This window comes from Balaenoptera borealis (assembly GCF_965194805.1).
Source record: "Balaenoptera borealis genome assembly, chromosome: 4".
Classification (NCBI taxonomy): domain Eukaryota; kingdom Metazoa; phylum Chordata; class Mammalia; order Artiodactyla; family Balaenopteridae; genus Balaenoptera; species Balaenoptera borealis.
Window position 1 is genome coordinate 8,740,126 of NC_138861.1, and position 21,835 is coordinate 8,761,960.

The window sequence follows — 21,835 nt, forward strand, 5'->3', positions numbered from 1 at the left end:
CTAGGTTGATGCTTTGCTGTTGTTAATAGAATACTCTTTTGGCATTTCTCCTATACATGCTGTCTATTTGCTCCACAGAAGCAGAATTATGTTGAAGTAAGACTCTTTTGTACAGTGACTTATAAGCTATTCTGATTTTGTTCTCATTGTGGTTTTTTGTTTTGGAGATCCGTAGCAGACATGACCTTTCTTCAGAAGAAGAAAAGACACCTCCTCTGGTCTGGAAAGACTCGCTGAATGGCCAAAAAAATTTGTTCCCAGTACATTTTTGAATTCTAGAATTTAGGTGGCTCTGTCTGTAGAGGAACATTGAACAGATCAAAACAGCGTTCACAAAGAGCAGTTGTTATAGCCCAGTTATGGCTCCGGCCCAGTCACCTCTTACACAGCCTACAAAGGCCTCCATAGTTACTACCCCGGACAGCTGGACCCGTGTACGTCACTGTTGATCAGACACCTCACTGCCCTGACCACAAGCTTTTCAGAAACTCACGAGGCAAAATTCCTGCACATTGCAGTGAACACATAATCTTTTAGTACTGATCTGATGCTAAGAAACTCCTCTTTCTTCTTCACTTCATCCCACCTTGGCCATATCATGCCATCTCACAGACAGCCCCATGCACCTAGCTGTAGCAAAGGGAAAATTTTAGATGGTGATAGAATTTGACAGCAGAGCTCTGAAGGGCAGACTATGGCACCCTTGTTACCCATCGTTAACTTAGATGTGGCAGTTTATAGACAAGGAATAGCTGAAGAAATCTTACAAGGTACTCATATCCACATGCATTTCCAGTGTAGTGAGATGGACGCTCAATAAATGCTTGTTTTAAAAAATAACAAGAACATTTAAGGCATCAGAAAACTGTCATGGAATTAGCCTATGCAGACTTTTGAGAGGAAGTGGATTTGGGGCTGTTTCTTGAGGGAAGAAAAAACATATGGAAAATCATAAAGAGAGAATTCAGGAAACATGTTTCAGCAGGGTTTGGTAAAGGCACCACCATTTAAGCGGTAAAGGCAAAAAGACAGATGTGGAAATTCACAAGCAGTAAACAGCCCGACTTTGCCAGAGCAGGTAGGCTACACCAGAAATGATTCTGAAGCTGCCCCAAAGCTAGAGGTAACATGACAAAGACAACTTTGGTTCTACAGCTATACCATAAATAAGCACCAGGCTTCTGTCACGTGGCATGAGATGTAAGTGCAGAGTGTAAAAAGAGGAAACTATTCATCATTTTAAGCAGAGAAGGTAAGAAATCAAATTGGACAAGGATGTTTGTTGAAGCCCTGTTTACAGTGGTGAAAATGGAAACAAGCCAGACATCCACCAGTATGGAAACGACAAATCACAGCAGGTGCACACAGGAGGATTACTATGCAGTGGCTGGGAAACCTCCACACGCACTGTCGCTGAAACGCCCACAGTGCGGCAAGGGGAGCGCAACACTGCTGAACGGGGTGAGATCCGGTTCGTACTTTTAGGTTTACATAGGTATTTGTGTGTGTGTTTATAAGTATATGTATATATGTATACGTTTATCTGTACGTATATACAGATAAATCAGTCTATTGACCATATTGACAAGGACAGGAACACACAGAAACTGGCAAGAGTGGGTAACTCTGGACGGAGGAATTGGGAGGAGGGGCTTTACACCCTTCTGAACTGATTGATTGTTAACGATTTTCCTCCTAACATGTTATAAAGGCTTTCACAGTTCAGTACTCAAACATCTAGAGCTGTTTGGAGTTTACAAAGTACTCTCACATTTTTCACCGGACTCGCATAAACCTGTGACATTGGGTGGGGAGGCAGGAAGAGCCCTGTGTCCTTCCGTAAGTAGGAAATGGAGACGCGTGACTTCCTGAAGTTACACAGCGGCAGACCATATGCCCTGACACAAGTGCAGTGACCTGTACACTCCCAGGCGAGCAGAAGTCTCTGCCCAGAAAGCCCTGTGAACTGCTGGTCACGCAGATAGGATCTCTGGCTCTCACGCAGAAGATCCTTTCACTGTAATCCCCTGCAGCTCTCTCCACACTGCGGTAGCTCCCCTTTTCCCTCCGAACAGACAAAATTTTCATTTATTCACTGAACAAACGTTTGTTGAGCATCTGCTATATACTAGACATTGACAGTGTGGTACTGAATATGCCGTTCAATCATGCATTTGACAAATATTGATTGAAAGTTTAGTTTGCGTTCACTAAACTAATGTTTGGTTTGGGTGGATGTTGACTCTTTCAATCAATAAAATTGCCCTCATAAAGCTTACATACACAGTGTTGGGTGAATATCTAACCACGTACCTATTTTGTTACAGCTATGATAAATGCTAGGAAGAAATACAAAGTGGCCAAGCGTGTATAATATGGAAATTTGACTACACAGAGGAGAGTCAGAAAAACATCTCTGGACAAATGACATACAAGCTGAAGGTTGACTTAGTTTAGCGTAAGGCAAGGGGGGGAGGAGGAAAGAGAACCACATTCCGTCTCTGGGGTCACTGAATGGGCAGGCCGTTCAATGCAAAGGGACACAAAGAACTACCCGGACGTCTAGTGTGGTTTGATGACAGAGGGTCAGGCAGGGTGGCTGGGACAAAGGAGGTCAGGGCACTGGAGGCCAAGTTCAGGATCTCCGATTTTACCCCAGGAGCAAAGGGACAGCAGTTAATGATTTTAAGCTGGGTGGGTAGGGGTGGGGGGAGGTGATTAGGTATGCATTTCTAAGAGGTAGCCTGCCAAGAAGTAGCCTGGGCAAGGAAGGGTCACTGGATGTGTTTCCACTTAGCACCACTGGGACTTTGAAAGAAATGTCATTGAAAAATAGAAATAAAAAAGAATAATTTCAAAAACCATGAAATCAGATGAGCATAAAGTGAATAGATTTCTCACCTTAGAACAAATTTCTCTGCTCTGCAAGTTTCATGGATCTGCCGATCAAGAAGGGTTGATATGAAGATATCTGTAAAGGAAAATCACCCCACAATTATTCCATGCTAATCAAACAGCACCAAGTACAATACATTTATCATTTAAGAAAATTCCTACATTTTTTTCTAGACCTGGCTTACAAATTAGAGTCAACAAGTAGCCAAAAGACACGGTCCTTACAGCGTCAGGAGCAGTGAGGCAAAAACAGAGTATGGAGCGCGCAGATTTTACCCATGTAATTTGACTTGATACAAGGTTATTCCCCTTTGTACACAATTTGAGTTGTCTGTAAAATAACGCATTTGCAAGAACTGATGATATCTACAGAGCAAATAACATGATTTTGAGTGCTTACTTCATGCCAAGCACTTGACATGTTTAGTCCTTGTTCGAGACTCATGACCACGTTGTAAAAGTGGATCATCATCTCTGCTTGAGAGCTGAGGAGAGGAAACTCCCAGGAGCAACGTGCCCAAGGCCCCAGCTGGGAAGAGGCAGGGTCTTGGTCTGGAGCATGATTGCAGTTCGCGCTGTTAAGCAGCACGGGGCATGCAGACGTGCGTGTGGAGAGTGGGATTCATTCAGAACCAGCTGTGAGGTTGAGGGCACCACAGCTAGTTCTGTGAGGGCGAGTTGCCAAATTAACCCTTACACCTCAATTCCATGAGCGAAGACCATCCACCATTGTTTACTCTGAGCTTTTTGTGAATTAAAAAAAAAAGTAGCCTCCCACCCTGAGAAAATGTAAAACTATCAATAGTATTGAGAATGGATGGTACAAATGGAAAACCAGAGTACCAACTACATCATTTTCAACTGAGGGCTTCTTGACTCCCTTAAAGCCTTGTTTGCAATGACCTAAGTTTGAAAATAAGTTACCGAAATTGGAATGTAAATTAAATGTCTTTTGGTCCCAGGGAAGTTCAGCATTAGGATAACTGTGGGCTCTTAAAGAATGTCAGTGAGGACAGTGTGTGCTCATTTCCGATTCTCTAGGAATTCGGGTTGGGTTGGTGTTTTGGTCACCCCAGGTTCACTCGTGCTGTGTGCTTGAACTACTGGATGTGCTGAACTAATATCACATTGTGACACTGCGGGTGCCGAAGGCCACAGGCACCTAGGTTTCCAGTTAAACTGTTGGGAGTAAAATGCCAGAGTGTGTGGATCCCAAACTGGACTCCTCTGCCTTCACTTCATAAAAGTGAGGAAAGCCCCTATTAGCAAGAGACCACTTGAGATGGCTGGCCAGTCTGCAGATTCACTGTTTTTACACATAGTGGTATTTCCTGCAATTCTTATGTTCCCATTGGGCACCATGAGCCTTGGGCGCTTATGATTCATACCCCAGGTTAAGAATGCATGGCCACTGCAGGACTGGGGTCACCCTCTCTGTTCCTTCCACCTGGAAGCCAGGAGCCTGATGGGATGATTCAGGGCTACAGCTGCTTATTGCTGAGGGCAAATTTCAAGTTCGTTGTAAATGAAATCATAGCATCCTCTTTGCATCAATACTCTTGTCACACCTAATTGAGGGAAATAGGTGGATCAATTTAATATTTGATCAAAGGGATATTGTAAAAGAAGGAAAACATGTAAGAAAGCATTTAATACTCAGTTGTTAGAGGTGGGCATAAGAGCAGATTTTGAGAGCAGGTAGCGAATTGTTTCCTATGATTTCTTAGGAGTACTTTCAGCAGCCAGCCAGTAGAGGGAAATGTTTTACAAACACTTGCATCCAAGAAAGCAGTCTTGCTGTGTTGCGCTCAGGTGCTGCTTCTGTGGAATTCACTTTGTCCCTTCCCAGTGAACTCTGAGGAAGGTGTCCACTCAGGAAGATAATCCCTTAGTTATACGTAAAAAGGGGATGGCTTCTCCCTTCTCCTCCTCCTTGGCTCAAGCCCTGGGCCAGGCATGTCCTGAGAAGACCTGGTAGATCAGCACATCCGAGTGTTGCAAAACTGGTCTCTCTTACAACAGATGCTGTAAAAGGACCCCCAGCTCTACAGTGAGGAAGAACAGAGTGGTCCACAGGCATTGATAACCGTGTGCTAATTATTCAATACCTCATTTACATAATACTACTTCTGTAATCTCAGAATATGTGCATTAGATTATAAAATTCTAAAAATTAACCAAAACAGACAAACTGAAAGCCACAATGAGATACCACTAAACACCTACTAAAACGACTACATTTCAACAAACAATAAAAATACCAAACAGTGCCAAAGATGCAGAACCCCTGGATGTTCGCATGTTGCTGGGGAGAATGCAAACTAAACTGGTGCAGTCACTCTGGAAAACAGTGTGGAATTTCTTATAAAGTTAAACATACGCTTACCATATGACCAAGCAATCCTACCCCTAGTACTTATGTTCACTCAAAAGCTTCCGTAATTGCTCATAACTGGGCGCAACCAAACTGTCCTTCAGCAAGTAAATGGATAAAGACTATAGCACATTCACACAGTGGAATATTGCTCAGCAATAAAAAAGAACGGACTAATTATTGATACATGCAAGAATATGAATGAATCTTAAACGCATTACGCTAAGTTAGCGTTGCCCAGCCTTGGCACCACTGACGATGTGGACCAGAGACGTTCTTTGCAGTGGGTGCGGTCCCTGTGTTCTAGGACGTTTCACAACTTCCCTGGCCTCTCCCCACTAGAGCACGTAGCCCTCCCCCACTCCTCCCAGTTTTTACTACCAAATATGGCTTCAAATATGCCAAATATCCTCTGTGGGAGACAAAATTGTTCTCAGTTGAGAGCTACTGTGCTAAAGTGAAAAAAGCTGCATTTAAAATGTTGCACACTGTATGATCACATTTACATGACATTTCGGAAAAGAAAACTATAGGGACAGAAAACTATAGAACAGTGGGTGCCAATATGAATGGTGGGAGGAAGTTTTGCCTGCATGGAACACCACAGGCAAATTGTGGAGTGAGGGTCTTGTTCTGTATCCTGATTATGGTGATGCTTTTGTCTTTTCATTTGTCAAAGCTCTTGGAACTACCTACCAAAAAAAGTGAATTGTAGTCTGTGTAAATTAAAAAATAAATTTTAAAAAGCATACAAAACATCACCTTATCTCTAAAGCATATAAAATAAATACCATAGTTGAGATATGTAAACTTTAAAAGAATAATGTTTAACTTAGCATTGAATGGCAGAGTCTGGAATTTTCATGTCAAATATTAAAGAACTTAATACACAAATGCCAATATAGCATATCAACAGTACTGCAAAGTTTAACTAAAGTTCTTTATCTGTAAATAAGTGTGTCTATCTGTACATACAGGAAATTCTAAAAAACATTATAATCATTTGCTTACAGTAATCATTTAAATAAAATGAATTTATTGTCTATTTTGAATTAATTTCTGTATGAAAACTACCAATATAGAAAAGAGTATTCTTCAGATTTTTATAGAAAAAGATTGAAAGTAATTAATTTTTCATCTGTACAGGCAAATGTTTTCACTTCACTTGAATGCATTTCTGTATAGCTACTTATACAGAAAAACCTTAGAAAATGTTAACTAAAGAAGCAGTTTTCTTTATGATGTACATTTTTTTAAACATTTTTATTGGAGTATAATTGCTTTACAATGGTGTGTTAGTTTCTGCTTTATAACAAAGTGAATCAGTTATACATATACAATATGTTCCCATATCTCTTCCCTCTTGCATCTCCCTCCCTCCCACCCTCCCTATCCCACCCCTCCAGGTGATCACAAAGCACAGAGCTGATCTCCCTGTGCTATGCGGCTGCTTCCCACTAGCTATCTATTTTACGTTTGGTAGTGTATATATGTCCATGCCATTCTCTCACTTCGTCCCAGCTTACCCTTCCCCCTCCCCGTGTCCTCAAGTCCATTCTCTAGTAGGTCTGCATCTTATTTCCGTCTTGCCCCTAGGTTCTTCATGACCATGTTTTTTTTTTTTTTTTTTTTTAGATTCCATATATATGTGTTAGCATACAGTATTTGTTTTTCTCTTTCTGACTTACTCCACTCTGTGTGACAGACTCTACATCCATCCACCTCACTACAAATAACTCAATTTCATTTCTTTTTATGGCTGAGTAATATTCCATTGTATATATGTGCCACATCTTCTTTATCCATTCATCTATCGATGCACACTAAGGTTGCTTCCATGTCCTGGCTATTGTAAATAGAGCTGCAATGAACATTGTGGTACATGACTCTTTTTGACTTATGGTTTTCTCAGGGTATATGCCTAGTAGTGGGATTGCTGGGTCGTATGGTAGTTCTATTTTTAGTTTTTTAAGGAACCTCCATACTGTTCTCCATAGTGGCTGTATCAATTTACATTCCCACCAACAGTGTATGAGGGTTCCCTTTTCTCCACACCCTCTCCAGCATTTATTGTTTGTAGATTTTTTGATGATGGCCATTCTGACCAGTGTGAGATGATATCACATTGTAGTTTTGATTTGAATTTCTCTAATGATTAATGATGTTGAGCATTCTTTCATGTGTTTGTTGGCAATCTGTATATCTTCTTTGGAGAAATGTCTGTTTAGGTCTTCTGCCCATTTTTGGATTGGGTTGTTTGTTTTTTTGATATTGAGCTGCATGAGCTGCTTGTAAACTTTGGAGATTAATCCTTTGTCAGTTGCTTCATTTGCAAATATTTTCTCCCATTCTGAGGCTTGTCTTTTCGAATGACGTACATTTTTTATTGAGGTATTATTGACATATAACACTATATTAGTTTCAGGTATACAACATAATGATTCACTGCTTGTACACATTGTGAAATGATCACCATGAAAAGTTTAATAATATCTGTCACCATTCACAGTTAGAAAAAAGTTTTTTTGTTGTGATGAGGACTTTTAAGATCTACTCTCTTAGCAACTTAACATTTGTTAAATTAACTAGCGAGATATTGCTTTAGGAACTTAGAAATGACAAGGATTCCAGACATGATTTCCCCTGACCAGAGTAAAAAAATTCTGCTGCTCACACACCGCTTGCTGAAAATCAAACCAAGAATGGTGGCCCCAAAAATAAAAATTAGAAGTAGAGCTAAGTAAGAAGAAAGTTGGGGGCAGAGGCCCAGTTGGAGAGACACATAGTGTGGGAGCTGAGAGGGCACATCAATTCTTCCTCACCACTCCCTGGAGAGATGTAAAATACATGATTAGAGGACAAAGACATTCCAGGCTTGACTCCCAGTACTGCCTTTGAGTTATAGACTAATGACCGAAGCCTGGCTGCCACTCTGCTTGAACTCGGAAATAAACAACCATTGAATTTGCGGTTGGTAAATCTGTTAGATGCCACTGGTTCCCGATATTAGAAAATGCCACAAATGCGGATATTTTTCTAATGCAGAAAAGGATGTTTGGTGGGTATGAGAAAACTTTCAAAAGATGGCAAAATAACCAAACAGGTGGGATTAGCTATACCATAATAAATTTCATAAGAATGAAAACCCAGCACTAAACCAATAAATTGAAGAATACGGTTTGTTGACTCCTGTGTAAGAGAGGACAAAAGATTTTAGGAGAAATAAGATTCACAAACAGTTTACTTTCTCAGGAGTTGAGATGCAAGTAAGAATAGCCTAGTTTGGAAATCTTGCATCTTATGTACACACCTGGGAATCAAAACAAGAAACAGCATGGGGCCATTTCAAAGGGATGTGCCACACAGCTGGGCTCATTCAGCTGATTTTATAGAGTGCCGTGGGCACCTTTGGACAAAAAGGTCTTTGCTATTATCAGCTGCTCCTCAGGGCTGGTTTGTTTGTTTTGGGGGGAGCTCTTCTTTTTTTTTTTTTTTAATTCCCTGAATTGTACTAATAGTCTTATAACATTTAGTAAAAGAAGAAAAGACTTTTTTCAGGACAGAAGCATTTAAAAATCACTCCAAAATGGGTTTCGTTAGCTGTCTTGGTTGTTTTACACTGCTTTACTTCTCAAAAACTTCATTAACTGAAATTTAGGGTCCATCGTCAAACATCTGTAAGCCTCAATCTCCAACTCTGTAAAATGGAGGTAACACCACTTAACCACTTTGCTTCCCTGGTGGCACAGTGGTTAAGCATCTGTCTGCCAATGCAGGGGACACGGGTTTGAGCCCTGGTGTAGGAAGATCCCACATGCTGGGGAGCAACTAAGCCCATGCGCCACAACTACTGAGCCTGCGCTCTAGAGCCTGCGAGCCACAACTACTGAAGCCCACGCTCCTAGATCCCGTGCTCCGCAACAAGAGAAGCCACCGCAGTGAGAAGTCTGCGCTTCTCATTGCGGTGATACAGTGAGGATACAGTGAGATGATGCATTCAAGTGAACCCTGGAAACTGTCAAATACAAATCATATTCAAAGAATCATTTATCTAGGCACTAAGTAATATTTAGTTCATTAATGAGATAAATTCTTGAGCTACAGATCTGTATATTTTACATAAGAATTATAAAAATCAGATACTTTCTTACAGTAGAAGCAGAGTTTCATTTGGAATAGATAATTAAATGTCATGGCTACAGATAGATCCTCTCAGCTCCATAAGCTCTATCCAAACTACAATTTGTAGATAGTAAAAATGTTGTAGTATGAGGAATACTGGTTGTCCCTAAAGACCACATAAACTGTGGTTTCCCATCTGAGATGGTCAAGAGACAAGCATTTTTTAAAAAGTATGTATGTACAATAAACCAATATCAAATTTACATATAAAATTATAACTCTAAGGAAAAAATCAACTTTATGGATTTGGGAAAAGTAACAGAATTTATTTGTATGACCCAATTGCCCAGGAATTGAATCCTAGTTGAGGGACTTTTGCTCAGTAAACCAGCTCTAACCACCAGCAGCTAAAGCCTTTGTGGCTCCAGTTTCAAGTAATAATTATATTACTTGAAATTATATATCCCTGGAGATACTGAATATCCCATTCAGGAGCTGCCGGGAAGCTATTCCCAGGGCGCAGCCTATGATACAGGTGAGACCCTACATCGGTGACATCTTCCTGGAAGTCTTCATAACTACACTTCCTTATGGGTAGTTAAAATTCTGTCACTCAGTAGTCAGAATTATTGCCAGAGACCAGAGGATTTAGAAATACAAAAAAAAAAAAAAAGAGACAGAGAGATTCATAATTGCTCATTTTTGAAAATATATTTTAGTTTATAAGTATATTTTCTTCTAGAATTCTAGGGCTTTCTTCCAGTATTCTTGGGTCAAAAACTGGTTATTTAGAAAACATTCTCACATTTCAGCTACTGAAGTTTTTCTTTTGTGCCTAAAGGATAGAGGCAAGGTTTTCTAGGTCAAGAATCCAACCCAACCCAGGTCAACAGCTGAATTGACTTTTGCCCAAAGTCAGTTGGGCAAAAATCACTGCCCAACTGCCTTGTTTGAACACTCTGACCCACTAGGTTGGGTTAAGAGGCTTGGAGCCCACTTGGCTTCACCCAGATGTGCCTTTTAAAATATAAATGTGTATGTATAGGATGCAAAAATATATAAGAAAAAAGTTGTTGGATCTTAGATTAGCACACACAAACCAATAGGAATCATAGCTCAAACTTTGTTCTTGGAATCCCTAGTGAAGCCATGAGGTTACAGTTGATACAAAATTCTTTGCATGAACTAAAGAACATTTTCCAGAAATTTTTGAGGACTGAAAATGAAGGGAAGAGAAATGAGAGTAAGTCCTACCCTCTGGGATAGTTGGTTATATATTAATAATTTTCAGTTTTCTTTGTTTACATCTCAGAGTTTTCATTAAATATTTCTTAAAACTACTTTTAACAAATAAGCTATTGATTGGAACGAATGTTATTATTCCCTGGACAACACTAGGGGACATACTAAATGGTGTGTCAAGACTTTTATAACTATTATAAGGGGCTGAGAGAAAGAAATGCATATTTTCCAGAGGATAAACCTAGTATTCATCTGGTATTTTAATTTTCCTTTCTCCCTTCCTTCTTTCCTTCCTTCATTCCTTTCTTTTTCTTCCTTTCTCTCCTGTTTTCCTTTCTTTCTCTACATTTTTCTTTTGATTACAAGTTAAAACTAAGCACTTGGGCCTTTTTTTAAAGCCAAACCTAGAGGATAAATTCAGAGCTGACCAGTGTGCTCTGTGCTCTTTCTTCCTTGACATTGATTCTCAAATGTCATGAACTAGACTCGCTTTACTTGGATAATGGAAACTCTAGATCTCTTAATCCTGACCGCCAAATTCATACCTCTTTAAAAAGTACATTTTACATAAACATGCACATTCTCAGCTGCCCAAGAATATAGGTCTGTTTTTCATCCTGCTCTGTTCTAGTCTCTTTAGGACTTAAGTCAACCATTTAAGAGAAGGCCTTTGAACATAGCATCAGGTTCTGGTTTAGACACATACTTGTGTTTTAGCATCCTTGGCAGAGTTATTTATGTGATACGTATGAGCTTGGGGCATGTGTCATGGGCAGTTTTTCAGGCCTATAATACCATCCCCAGTCTAGGCGCCATGTTCAGCTCCTGTTCAATACCTTTTAAAGACTCTCCCCACCATCCTCAGTCTTGTACTGTTACGAAGACTTGGGATTGCATAAATATTTTTCAGGTGTCTTTTCAACTCCTTGCTTTTCTGAGGCAGTAATACAAATATCACCAGTGGTCACTGAACCCACTGGTCCTGATTTGGAACAATCTTTTAATACTGCTCTCTCTACCTGTTTAGGTTCACTAGAGCCAATTCTTCTGATAAGTAACACTATTTATGAAGATAAATATTGCCTCTCCCCCAATATCTTATATATACTCTTTGTTTTCCTATGTGGCAAATCTGTGGAAAATATTAGAATTTCCATTGCGTAAAAAGAGAAAGTCACAGAAATTAGTGCCTTAGCAATAATACTGAAGGAAAAATATTTCAAATCAACTAACTTCTAGTGTCTAGTCTTAATCCATAAAATTCTTTTTCTTTCAAATATTAAGTTCTTTTCTTGAGCTAAATTAAGGAAACACATACAATATTTTACATCCCTTTTTTTTCAGAAATTTGAAATCACTTTCAAATAGTATTCTGTGGTATTCTTATATTTCAGTACAAAATTTACCATTTTAGAAAGTAAAAGTGTTTGATTTTATGTCTTAACAGAAAATTTGGAGAGTTCTGAGGCATGCATGAAACTTGACAATTAAGAAGCAACCAAAACAAAAAAACTGATTTGTGTGCAATTCTGAAGTTCTTGCGTGGAAAATTCTATTGATCTGGGGAAATAAAAAATATCAAAAGAAACCATTCCTGGAATTTCTTTTCCTGAAACACACAATAAGAATTGGAAAGTAATTTAATTATCATAAAGAGTTCCTCAGTCAGCTTCAATTCCAGCCTCCAAAAGTCTGTGCATTCCCGGGATCTGCGGAGAGTTAAGTGGATGGTTCTGGAATGCAGAACCAGATCTCTCAGAGCACTGGCGCTAAGCGTGTTGAAGGAGAAACGAAGGCAGCACAAGTCTGATGAATCCACTTAGGCAGAGACCTGGAGTTTCTCCTTTATATATACTGGCATTCCATATGTAGTATTAAAAATTTGGTCAAATACCTATATGGATTAGATTAAGGAGTAACTTAATGATTTGAAACTTACAGAAAAGTCATGTTGCCATTTAACATGAACTTTTTATATAATTGCACTTTCATTCATACCTACCAAAATAGCTGTCAACTCTACAAGAAACTTCATTGGGTAGAGGCATGATAGTCTCAGTGTATAATTGTTGGTAAGTTGACCTCTGGAGTCTTGCTCCTACCTATATTTAGGATTTATAACTAAAAAAGAGTGAAATGCAAATCAATTTTATCTCGTAGCCATTACCAGATATGTAAGAGTTTAATTAAATCTTTATTATTCTGATGCTTTTTCACCACTGTGTTTGCATCACCACAGAACATTTCTGCAACTCAGAGATAAGCAACGTGTGAAGATGGTTCTTTTTTTTTTTTTTTTTTTTTTTTTTGGCTGTGTTGGGTCTTCGTTGCTGCATGTGGGCTTTCTCTAGTTGCGGTGAGCGGGGGCTACTCTTCGTTGCAGTGTGTGGGCTTCTCATTGCAGTGGCTTCTCTCGTTGCAGAGCGTGGGCTCTAGGCGCGTGGGCTTCAGTAGTTGCGGCACGCGGGCTCAGTAGTTGTGACTCATGGGCTCTAGAGCACAGGCTCAGTAGTTGTGGCGCACAGGCTTAGTTGCTCCGCGGCATGTGGGATCTTCCCGGACCAGGGCTCGAACCCGTGTCCCCTGCATTGGCAGGCGGATTCTCAACCACTGTGCCACCAGGGAAGCCCGAAGATGGTTCTTATTCTTGAGAATAAGTTGGTTTTTAATCTTTTATCCTTCTCTGACAAAAGCTGAAGTTAGTATTTCTTTCCCAGGTTCCTTATGCTCTGTGCCCACTTCAGTATTTCCGTGATATGTCAGATCAGTCTAACCCTTTTATGCAGAATGTTCCTTCCGATGTAGCAAAGGACTAGGAATCCAGGTCTGCTGAGAAGGGGACTCAAAACGCTGAGACACCCATATGCATTCATCTGGAGACCATGTCAGCTTCCCTTTCGATACGGTATGCCCACTTCTCTCTCACAATAAATAAAAGGCAATCAGATAAGCATGAAACATAGTCCTTGGTAGGCTACATACAGCATCAGGATTCTTGTAGGCCCTTTTGCTAAGCAAAACCCTTGCTTTTAAAAATGTACATGAAACGCTATGATGACTAAAACACCTAAACAGGAAATTTGAAAAACTTACAAGCTAAGCAGTTTCTTTACCTGGTATCACTCACTTGAATGACACTGTATTTGAAAAATCTTTTTAAATGGATTTCCACTCAAGTATTAAAACAATTCTGAAAATTGAGTTATTTCCCTTCAGATTTTGAAATTCCTATTAAAGTAATTCAATAAATTTCAACATATGAGTCACTTTAAGTGACTTCACTCAATATTCATGAAGTCTTATTGTTATAAATGAAGTAAATAAGAATCAGGTTTTACTCATTATTTCACTAACCATAGTTTTCGACAAATGAAAAACAGAAAACCTCAAAGTGACTAAAATCAATTTTATGTAAAAGCTAAAACAAAGTTTTACTTTATGGACTATACAGGAGTAGATTTTACTCAACCTTTAGAATATTTACAGTTAATATGTTTCAGTCAAAACACTTTTAGAAAAAGTCTATTTTCACCTCTAGATTCCATGTTGAAAAGGACACATAAGTATATATTTTTAATGTGAAAAAAATCCCATGTAGATTATTTCAAGAAATTATAATTAAAGGCCTTAACAACTTTTAGAATAACATTGGCCCAAAGAAAATACCGATGGCCAATCAACAAGTGATAAGATTATTTGTTAATTGACCATGTGTTATTTCCACCCACTTCCATTATAATTTTATACTTACTTCTAATGTTACCTTGACCTTTGTTTTCTTATTCTCAATAAATTTACTATGTTTAAGTAGATTAATGTTTGTCATTAAAATTGTCATTAAACTATTTAATTATGTTAAATACACAAATTTATTTGCCTACTATGAAAAAAGGCATGACGTCATCACTGAGTTTTAAAAATTGTATTTTAGTAGTTTATTCATTCCTAAACTAAGTAGTCTACACTAATTGTCTGTGAAAGTGATTCTCAAACATTTTGCTCTTAATACTGTCATTTGCTCAAGATTTTCTGGGTGAGCTGGGGGCAAGCTGATGCTTTAGATCCCTACTACATAAAGTGCCATTGAACCAGATATGCATTGGTCAGTGCTCCTTAAAACTTTAACGTGTATTTGATTCATTAAAGATATTGTTAAAATGCAAATCCTGACTTAGCAGATCTGGGTGGGTCTCTGAGATTCTGCATTTTCAGTAAGTTCCCAAATACACTACGTCCCCTACATACGAACGAGTTCTGTTCTTAGAGAGCGTTCGAAAGTCCAATTTGTTCCTAAGTCCAACAGAGTTAGCCTAGGTACCCAACTAACACAATCCGCTGTATAATACTGTACTGTATTAGTTTTATAATATTTTTTGCACAAATAATACTTAAAAAACAAACACAAAAAATAAAACATTTTTAATCTTACAATACAATACCTTGAGAAGTACAGTAGTACAGTACAACAGCTGGCACACAAGGGCTGGCATCGAGTGAACAGGCAAGAAGAGTTACTGACTGGAGGAGGGAGAGGAGGTGGGAGATGGTAGAGCTGAAGGATCCTTAGCAATAAGAGATGGAGGACAAGCTGCAATTTCACTCATGCCTGACATTCATGGCAGAGGTTCTGGTTCCTTGCTGATTCAATTCTATCTACCCTCTTGAAATAAACGATCCAGTGATGTCTGGGTAGTAGCTCTCTTTTTGTTGTCATAGATGACACGATAGCACTGGATTGCATTCTGAACAGCTGCTGCAACCTTCGTGTACCATTCTACGTTCTGGTCCTGTGCCTCAAAAACTAACAGTGCCTCCTCAAATAAAGAAAATCCCCTTGCCATTTCCTGCATCGTGAATCTCTTCAGTTCTTCAGTTACTTCTTCTTCCTCTTGTCTCTCTTCATCCTTTCTCTGGGCCTCCAATTCCATCAGGTCTTCATTAGTAAGCTCCTCGTGTTGCACAGCAAGGAGTTCCATGAAGTCATCCTCTTGCAGATCTAACTCCAGCTTCTCGCTGAGGGTCACTAAGTTGCTGACGACCTCTTTGGACTCCTGATCTACCTTCTCAAATCCACAAAAATTGTGAACTGCAGGCAAAGGTTCTTCCAAACCCCATTCATGGTGAGGTCCATAACCTCAAGCCAAGCAACGTCAATGTTTTTTATGGCCTTGTAGATGTTGTAGTCCTTCCAAAATTGTCACAAAGTTGTTCCTGATGACTGACATAGTATTCCGTGTCAGATGTACTACTCTGACATTGGGATGAAAGTCATCCATGAATGGGGGGTGGCCCAGAACATTGCCTAGCAGCAAAAGAATGTTGAATGGGATGTTCTTCTCCAAGCAATATTTCTCTACCTCCGGGATAAAGTGGTGGAAAAACCAGTCCTGGAAAATGGCCTGTGTAATCCAGTCTTTGGGGTTACTCTTCCACAGAAGAGGAAGAGAGCCCTTGGCCATGTTTTTAAAGGCTCTTGGGTTCTCTGAATGATAAACTAAAAGGCTTCAGCTTCATATCACTGGAAGAATTGCTACCAAAGAACAGAGTTAGCCTGTCCTTTGCTGCTTTATAGGCTGGCATCAACTTTTCTTCCTTACTGATGTAACTTTGGTCTGGCATCCTCTTCCAGTACAGTCCTGTCTCATTCACATTAAAAACATCCTCGGGTAAATACGCGCCTTCATCAATAAATTCTCAAAACGTTTCAGGAAATTCCCAGGCAGTTACCATATCTGCACTCGCTGCCTCGACACTTACTTTTAAGTTGTGAAAGTTGGCTCTAGCGTTGAACTGATGAAACCAGCCACGGCTGGTATTAAAAGATGCATCTTCTGATTCTTCACTGTGTTTCTTCTTCACGTCTTCATAAAGTCTTTTAGCTTTCTCTTGAATCAGCATTAAGCTGAGAGGGACTTGACGATGATGCTGACCCTGAATCCACACACTGAGAAGTTTCTCCATCTCCTCCATTACTTTTCCACGCTTCTTCAATATGTATTATTGTTGACATCATTGGCACAGCAGACTTCACATGTTCCATGATCTTGTCTTTGTTCTTTAGAATCATGCTGATGTCTGAATGATTCATGTTATAAGAACAAGTGATGTCTAACATCTTTTCACCTTGCTCCACTCTCAATTATTTTCACTTTTCTTTCCATTGTTATCACTTGGTGCTTCTTAGCAGTACCAGCTACACCACCGTTGTTTTTATGCTTACTTCTGGACATTCTGGGCTTGAAATAAAGACACTGTACTACTGTACTCTATAGAGTACTGTGCAGTAAAGTACACAGAAGCACAACCACTTGTAGCACATACATGCACGTGACAATGTACTCCAGACACCTGAACTAACAACGTGATTGGACATGCAAACACATGTTCGCATCTTTTAAAGTTCTCAACTTGAAGGTTCGTATGTAGGGGACTTACTGTAGTGTAATGGTGCTGGGACACAGACTACACTTTGATTAGCAAAGTTTTGGATTATCATTAATCTATTCCAAAGTTGTTGAAAGTTGTCTAAAAAGGGGGAGATAACCGAAGATCATGTTTTCTTTAATAACGTGTACAACTCATTAATTAAAAAGACAAAGGGGTATTTTGAAATAACATCCTATGTGTGCAGCATTTTGCCAAATTTCTCCACCCTTTAGGAAACTAATTTGGTTTAGCTTTATGTAAATTTTATCAATGAATTATTTTCAACAATTACTTTTTCATAGCTAATTTTAAAAATTTTTAATTGAAGTATAGTTGATTTACAATGTTTGTTTCAAGTATACAACATAGTGATTCAATATTTTTATAGGTTATACTCTTTGTCATAGTTAATTTAATTAATTAATTAATTAAATTAGAAGTTTCCATATGAACTTTAAGGAAAGGAACAACATAAAGCAAAGGTTATAGTTCCTAAAAGGTAGAGAAATTTGCCAAAATTTGTCTAAAGTTTGTGACATTTCAAACTACTGAATTTTTTTACTTAGCAGTTTTAATTGGTAAATTCATCATCTGAACTGTGACTAAGGAAGATCACTTGGAACTATACAAAAACTACCCAAAGCCATCTACAGGTTCAACACATTCCTATTAAAATCCAGTGACTTTTTTTTTTTGCAGAAATAGAAAATTTTATCCTAAAATTCATATGGAATCTCAGGGACCCCAAATAGGCAAAATAATTTTGAAAAAGAACAGTTCTATGGCCTCTGCACTTGGCCTGTAGGTAGGTGCTATCTTGCTTTGTGCCCACTAACCTCTTCTTTGTGTTTTCAGAGAAAGAAAATGAGCTCTCTGGTGTCCCTTCTTATAAGGACACTAATCCTATTGGATTGGGCCCCCCCTGTATAACTTTATTTAACCTTAATTACCTTTTTAGGGGCCTCATCTCCAAATACAGCCATACTGGGGGTTAGGGTTTCAACATATTAATTTGGAGGGACACAAACATTTCGTCCATAACACACCATATACAAAAAAATAACTCAAAATAGATCAAAGGCCTAAATGTAAGACCCAAAACTATAAAACTCCGAGAAGAAAACACAGGGGAAATGCATCATGACATTGGACTTAGCAATGATTTCTTGCATGACACCAAATGTAAAGGCAGTAAAAACAAAAAGAAGGAGGAGATATGGGGATATGTATATGTATAGCTGATTCACTTTGTTATAAAGCAGAAACTTAACACACCATTGTAAAGCAATTATACTCCAATAGAGATGTTAAAAAAAAAATAGACAAATGAGACTACATAAAACTTTAAAACTTTTATGTATCAAAGGATACAGTCAATGAAGGGAAAAGGCAACGTATGAAATGGGAGAAAATATTTACAAATCATGTATTTGATAAGGGGTTAAGATTCAGAATATAAAAAGAACTTCTACAGCTCAATGACAAAAAATTAAATAGTCCAATTTAAAAAGGGGCAAAGGACTTGAATAGACATTTTGCCAAAGAAGATATATAAATGGCCAATAAGCAGGTGAAAATATGTTCACCATCACTAATCATCAGAGAAATGTAAATCAGAACCATAATGAGATGTCAACTCACACCCATTAGGATGGTTACTATTAAAAAAAACAAAAAACAAAAAAAACAGAAAATAGCAAGAGTTAATGAGGACACGGAGAAATTGAAATCCTTGTACACTGTTGGTGGGAATGTTAAATGGTGCAGCCACTATGGAAAACAGTATGGAGATTTCTCAAAAAATTAAAAATAGAACTACCATATGATCCAGCAATCCCATTTCTGGTTATATATTTGAAAGAATTGAAAGTAGGATCTCAAGAAATATTTGCACACCCATATTCACAGCAGAATTATTCACAATAACCAAGAGGTAGAAGCAATCCAAGTGTCCATCAGTGGATGAATGGATAAACAAAATGTGGTGCATACATACAATGGATATTATTCAGCTTTAAAAAGGAAAAGAAATCCTCTCACATGCTACAATATAGATGAACTTTGAGGACATTATGTTAACTGAAATAAGCCAGTGACAAAAAAGACAAATACTGTATGATTCCCCCTATAGAAGGTATCTAAAATAATAAAATTCAAAGAAACATAAAGTAGAAAAGTGGTTACCAGAGGCTCGGATTAAGGGGAAGATGGGAATTGTTGTTTTTTAAGGGGTATTGAGTTTCAGTTTTTCAAGATGAAAAAGTCCCAGAAATCTGTTTCACAACAATGTGAATATACTGAACACTACTGAACTGTACATTTAAAATGGTTAGTTTTATGTTAATGTGTGTGTTTTATCACAATTAAAAAATATCCTGCAAAGATCATGAAATTCTTCTACATACCTCATCTCATACACCTGCACAATGATTAGAGTAAAATGTGCTCCACGGTGGAAAACTAAAGGAAGGAGAATTTATATTCCCCAAGTCACTTCAATCTTTAGCATAGTGTGGACTCCTACTTTTCTAAATCTTTAGTGTATTGCAAAGGTGTAACTTCACCTCTAGTAGAAGGAACATATTTAATGGACTTTGGGGGAAAAAAATTGAGAGAGAGAGAGAGAAAGGGAAGAAGTAAGGAAGGACATAATAATACAGCCCTAGCAAGTTCAATCAATCAGTAAATGGTTATCAGATGCATTATTAACTGCTTATAATTAATAATTAATTATTGATTGCTTATAATATGCCAAGGCATAGGTATATACAGTTGATTAAAATATAATCTTAATTTACTTATTAAGCATTTGCTTTTCTCAACAACCCTGTGAGGTAGATATTATTAACCCTTTTTATAGATGAAAAATTGGAGGTTTAGTGAGATTAAGCATTTTATCTGAGGAGTCAGAAAGCCAATCTGTGATTTGAACCTAGATCTTTCTAATTCGAAGTCATGAAACAACATTGCCTCCAGTAGCAATTAAATTTTGGACAATTAGGTAACTGAATTTAGAAATTGCAGCGTAGAAATAGAGATTTATTAGTATTTTGTTTTCTCATTGCAAAATACATGAAGTAAGAAATGAAAGTTCCCCTTTTCCAGTTTCACTCTTTAGAGCTTATTATGTTAAGAAGCTATAGCTCATTCTGTTTATTCCAGATTTAAATATATATATATATATATATATATATATATATATATACTTTCTCTTCATCTCTGTATTTATCTATTTATTTTAATTTTTGTTGTTTTTTTTAACAAAAATATTATTGTGCTAAATATATTGTACTATACCTTGCTTTTTTACACTGAAGACTGTGGAAATATTTCCTGCATAGGATTCTACTTTATCTCTTTTGGTGACCGCATGGCATTATATTGTATAGTTGTACTATTGTTTATTTAACTATTCTACTTATATTTATAGGCCTCTTTTATGCTCAGCGTCTCTACTTCAAAGCCTGACTCCTGGTATTGATCTCAAACCCTCTTCTACGGGTCACCTTCCCTTCCAGGTTGTTGGCAACTCCATCTTTCCAGGGGCTCAAGGCACATCTCTCTTTCCCCCATATCAACGCCGTCAGTAAAGCCTGTTGGCGCTAGCTTTAAAATAAAAATATATAGCCCAAGTTTGGTCCCATCTTATGAAGCTCCCACTGCCACCACCTGGGTCCAAGCCACCATCATCTCTCACGGAGAGTACAGCAGTAATTGATCACATCCTTCCTTGGCTCACAACCTCATCATGGATTCCTAGGTCATTCAGAGTAAGAGCCCAAATCCCTATGATGGCCCACAGAGCCAAAAGTGTCCCCCACCCACCAGCCTTTGATCTCCAGTCCTATCTCTCTCCCCCAGAGCCCACTGACTACACTGCCATGCTGGCTGTTTCCATAACACACAGGCTTGCTCCTGCCTCAGGGCTCTTCCACTGGCCATCCTCTCTGCCTGGATCACTCTGACAGCTGATGTCCACAAGGCTCCGTCCTTCACCTTCCTCAAGTCCTTTCTCAATGTCACCTTCTCAATAAGGTTTACCCTCACTACCACATTTATTTTCAGTCTTCTCACTTCACTACTACAGATCCTTTTGGCCAAGTTCTATTATTTTTTTATGTAGCACTTACCAATATAGCATACATTTTCTTATTATTTTTTATTGTTATTTTGTCTCTCTCTGTCTGCAAGAATGTGATCTTAGAGGGGATATGGGGAGAAGGAGGCAGGGATCCTTGTCAGTTTTATTTACTGATGTATCCCAGGTATCCAGAACAGAGCCTGAGGCATGGGGTGGTGGGGCACTCAGTAACTGCTGAATGAATGAAGGAAGGAAGGAAGGAATGAGTGATTAATGATGCTAATTCCCATCTGCCCTAAATAATAAACATGGAGAGTACAAGTGATCAAGTTTTACAGAAATAGAATTTCAAAGCCATAAGCTGCTTTTAAGCTTTCCCAATACAACTCATTTAAAAATTTAGAAAACAGCACCAGAGAAATAAAACGATTTATCAAAGATCATACTGCTAGTTCATGGCAAAGAATAAAGAAAATCTAGCTCTTTTGGTTTAGTGGTCTTCTCCAATTCTTCACTGGTTCTCTTAGCTATTCCCTAAGTTTAGCCTAGACTTCTTGAGTCTCTGGAGGATAGTCGTAATTATATCTAAATTGTATTTAACTTATTTCTCCCAAGAAATGTTAACTAATGTCTAAAGAAATGGTATCTTGATAGCATACACTAGCTCCAAGGAGCCCCCAACAATCTGAGACTGG

The 21,835-nt window shown here is 38.4% G+C and overlaps 2 protein-coding genes across 2 annotated transcripts in view; one reads left to right on the forward strand and one right to left on the reverse strand.

Moving 5' to 3' along the window:
- LOC309628501 (tripartite motif-containing protein 75-like) overlaps positions 1-21,835 on the reverse strand; it is a gene marked incomplete at its 5' end in the record, with an annotated part of 418,183 nt that overhangs the window by 288,557 nt on the left and 107,791 nt on the right. The window contains one exon of the mRNA XM_082391598.1: positions 2,902-2,971. The remainder of the gene's footprint in view (positions 1-2,901; positions 2,972-21,835) is intronic.
- SMIM31 (small integral membrane protein 31) overlaps positions 1-21,835 on the forward strand; it is a 46,599-nt gene that overhangs the window by 17,602 nt on the left and 7,162 nt on the right. The window lies entirely within an intron of this gene.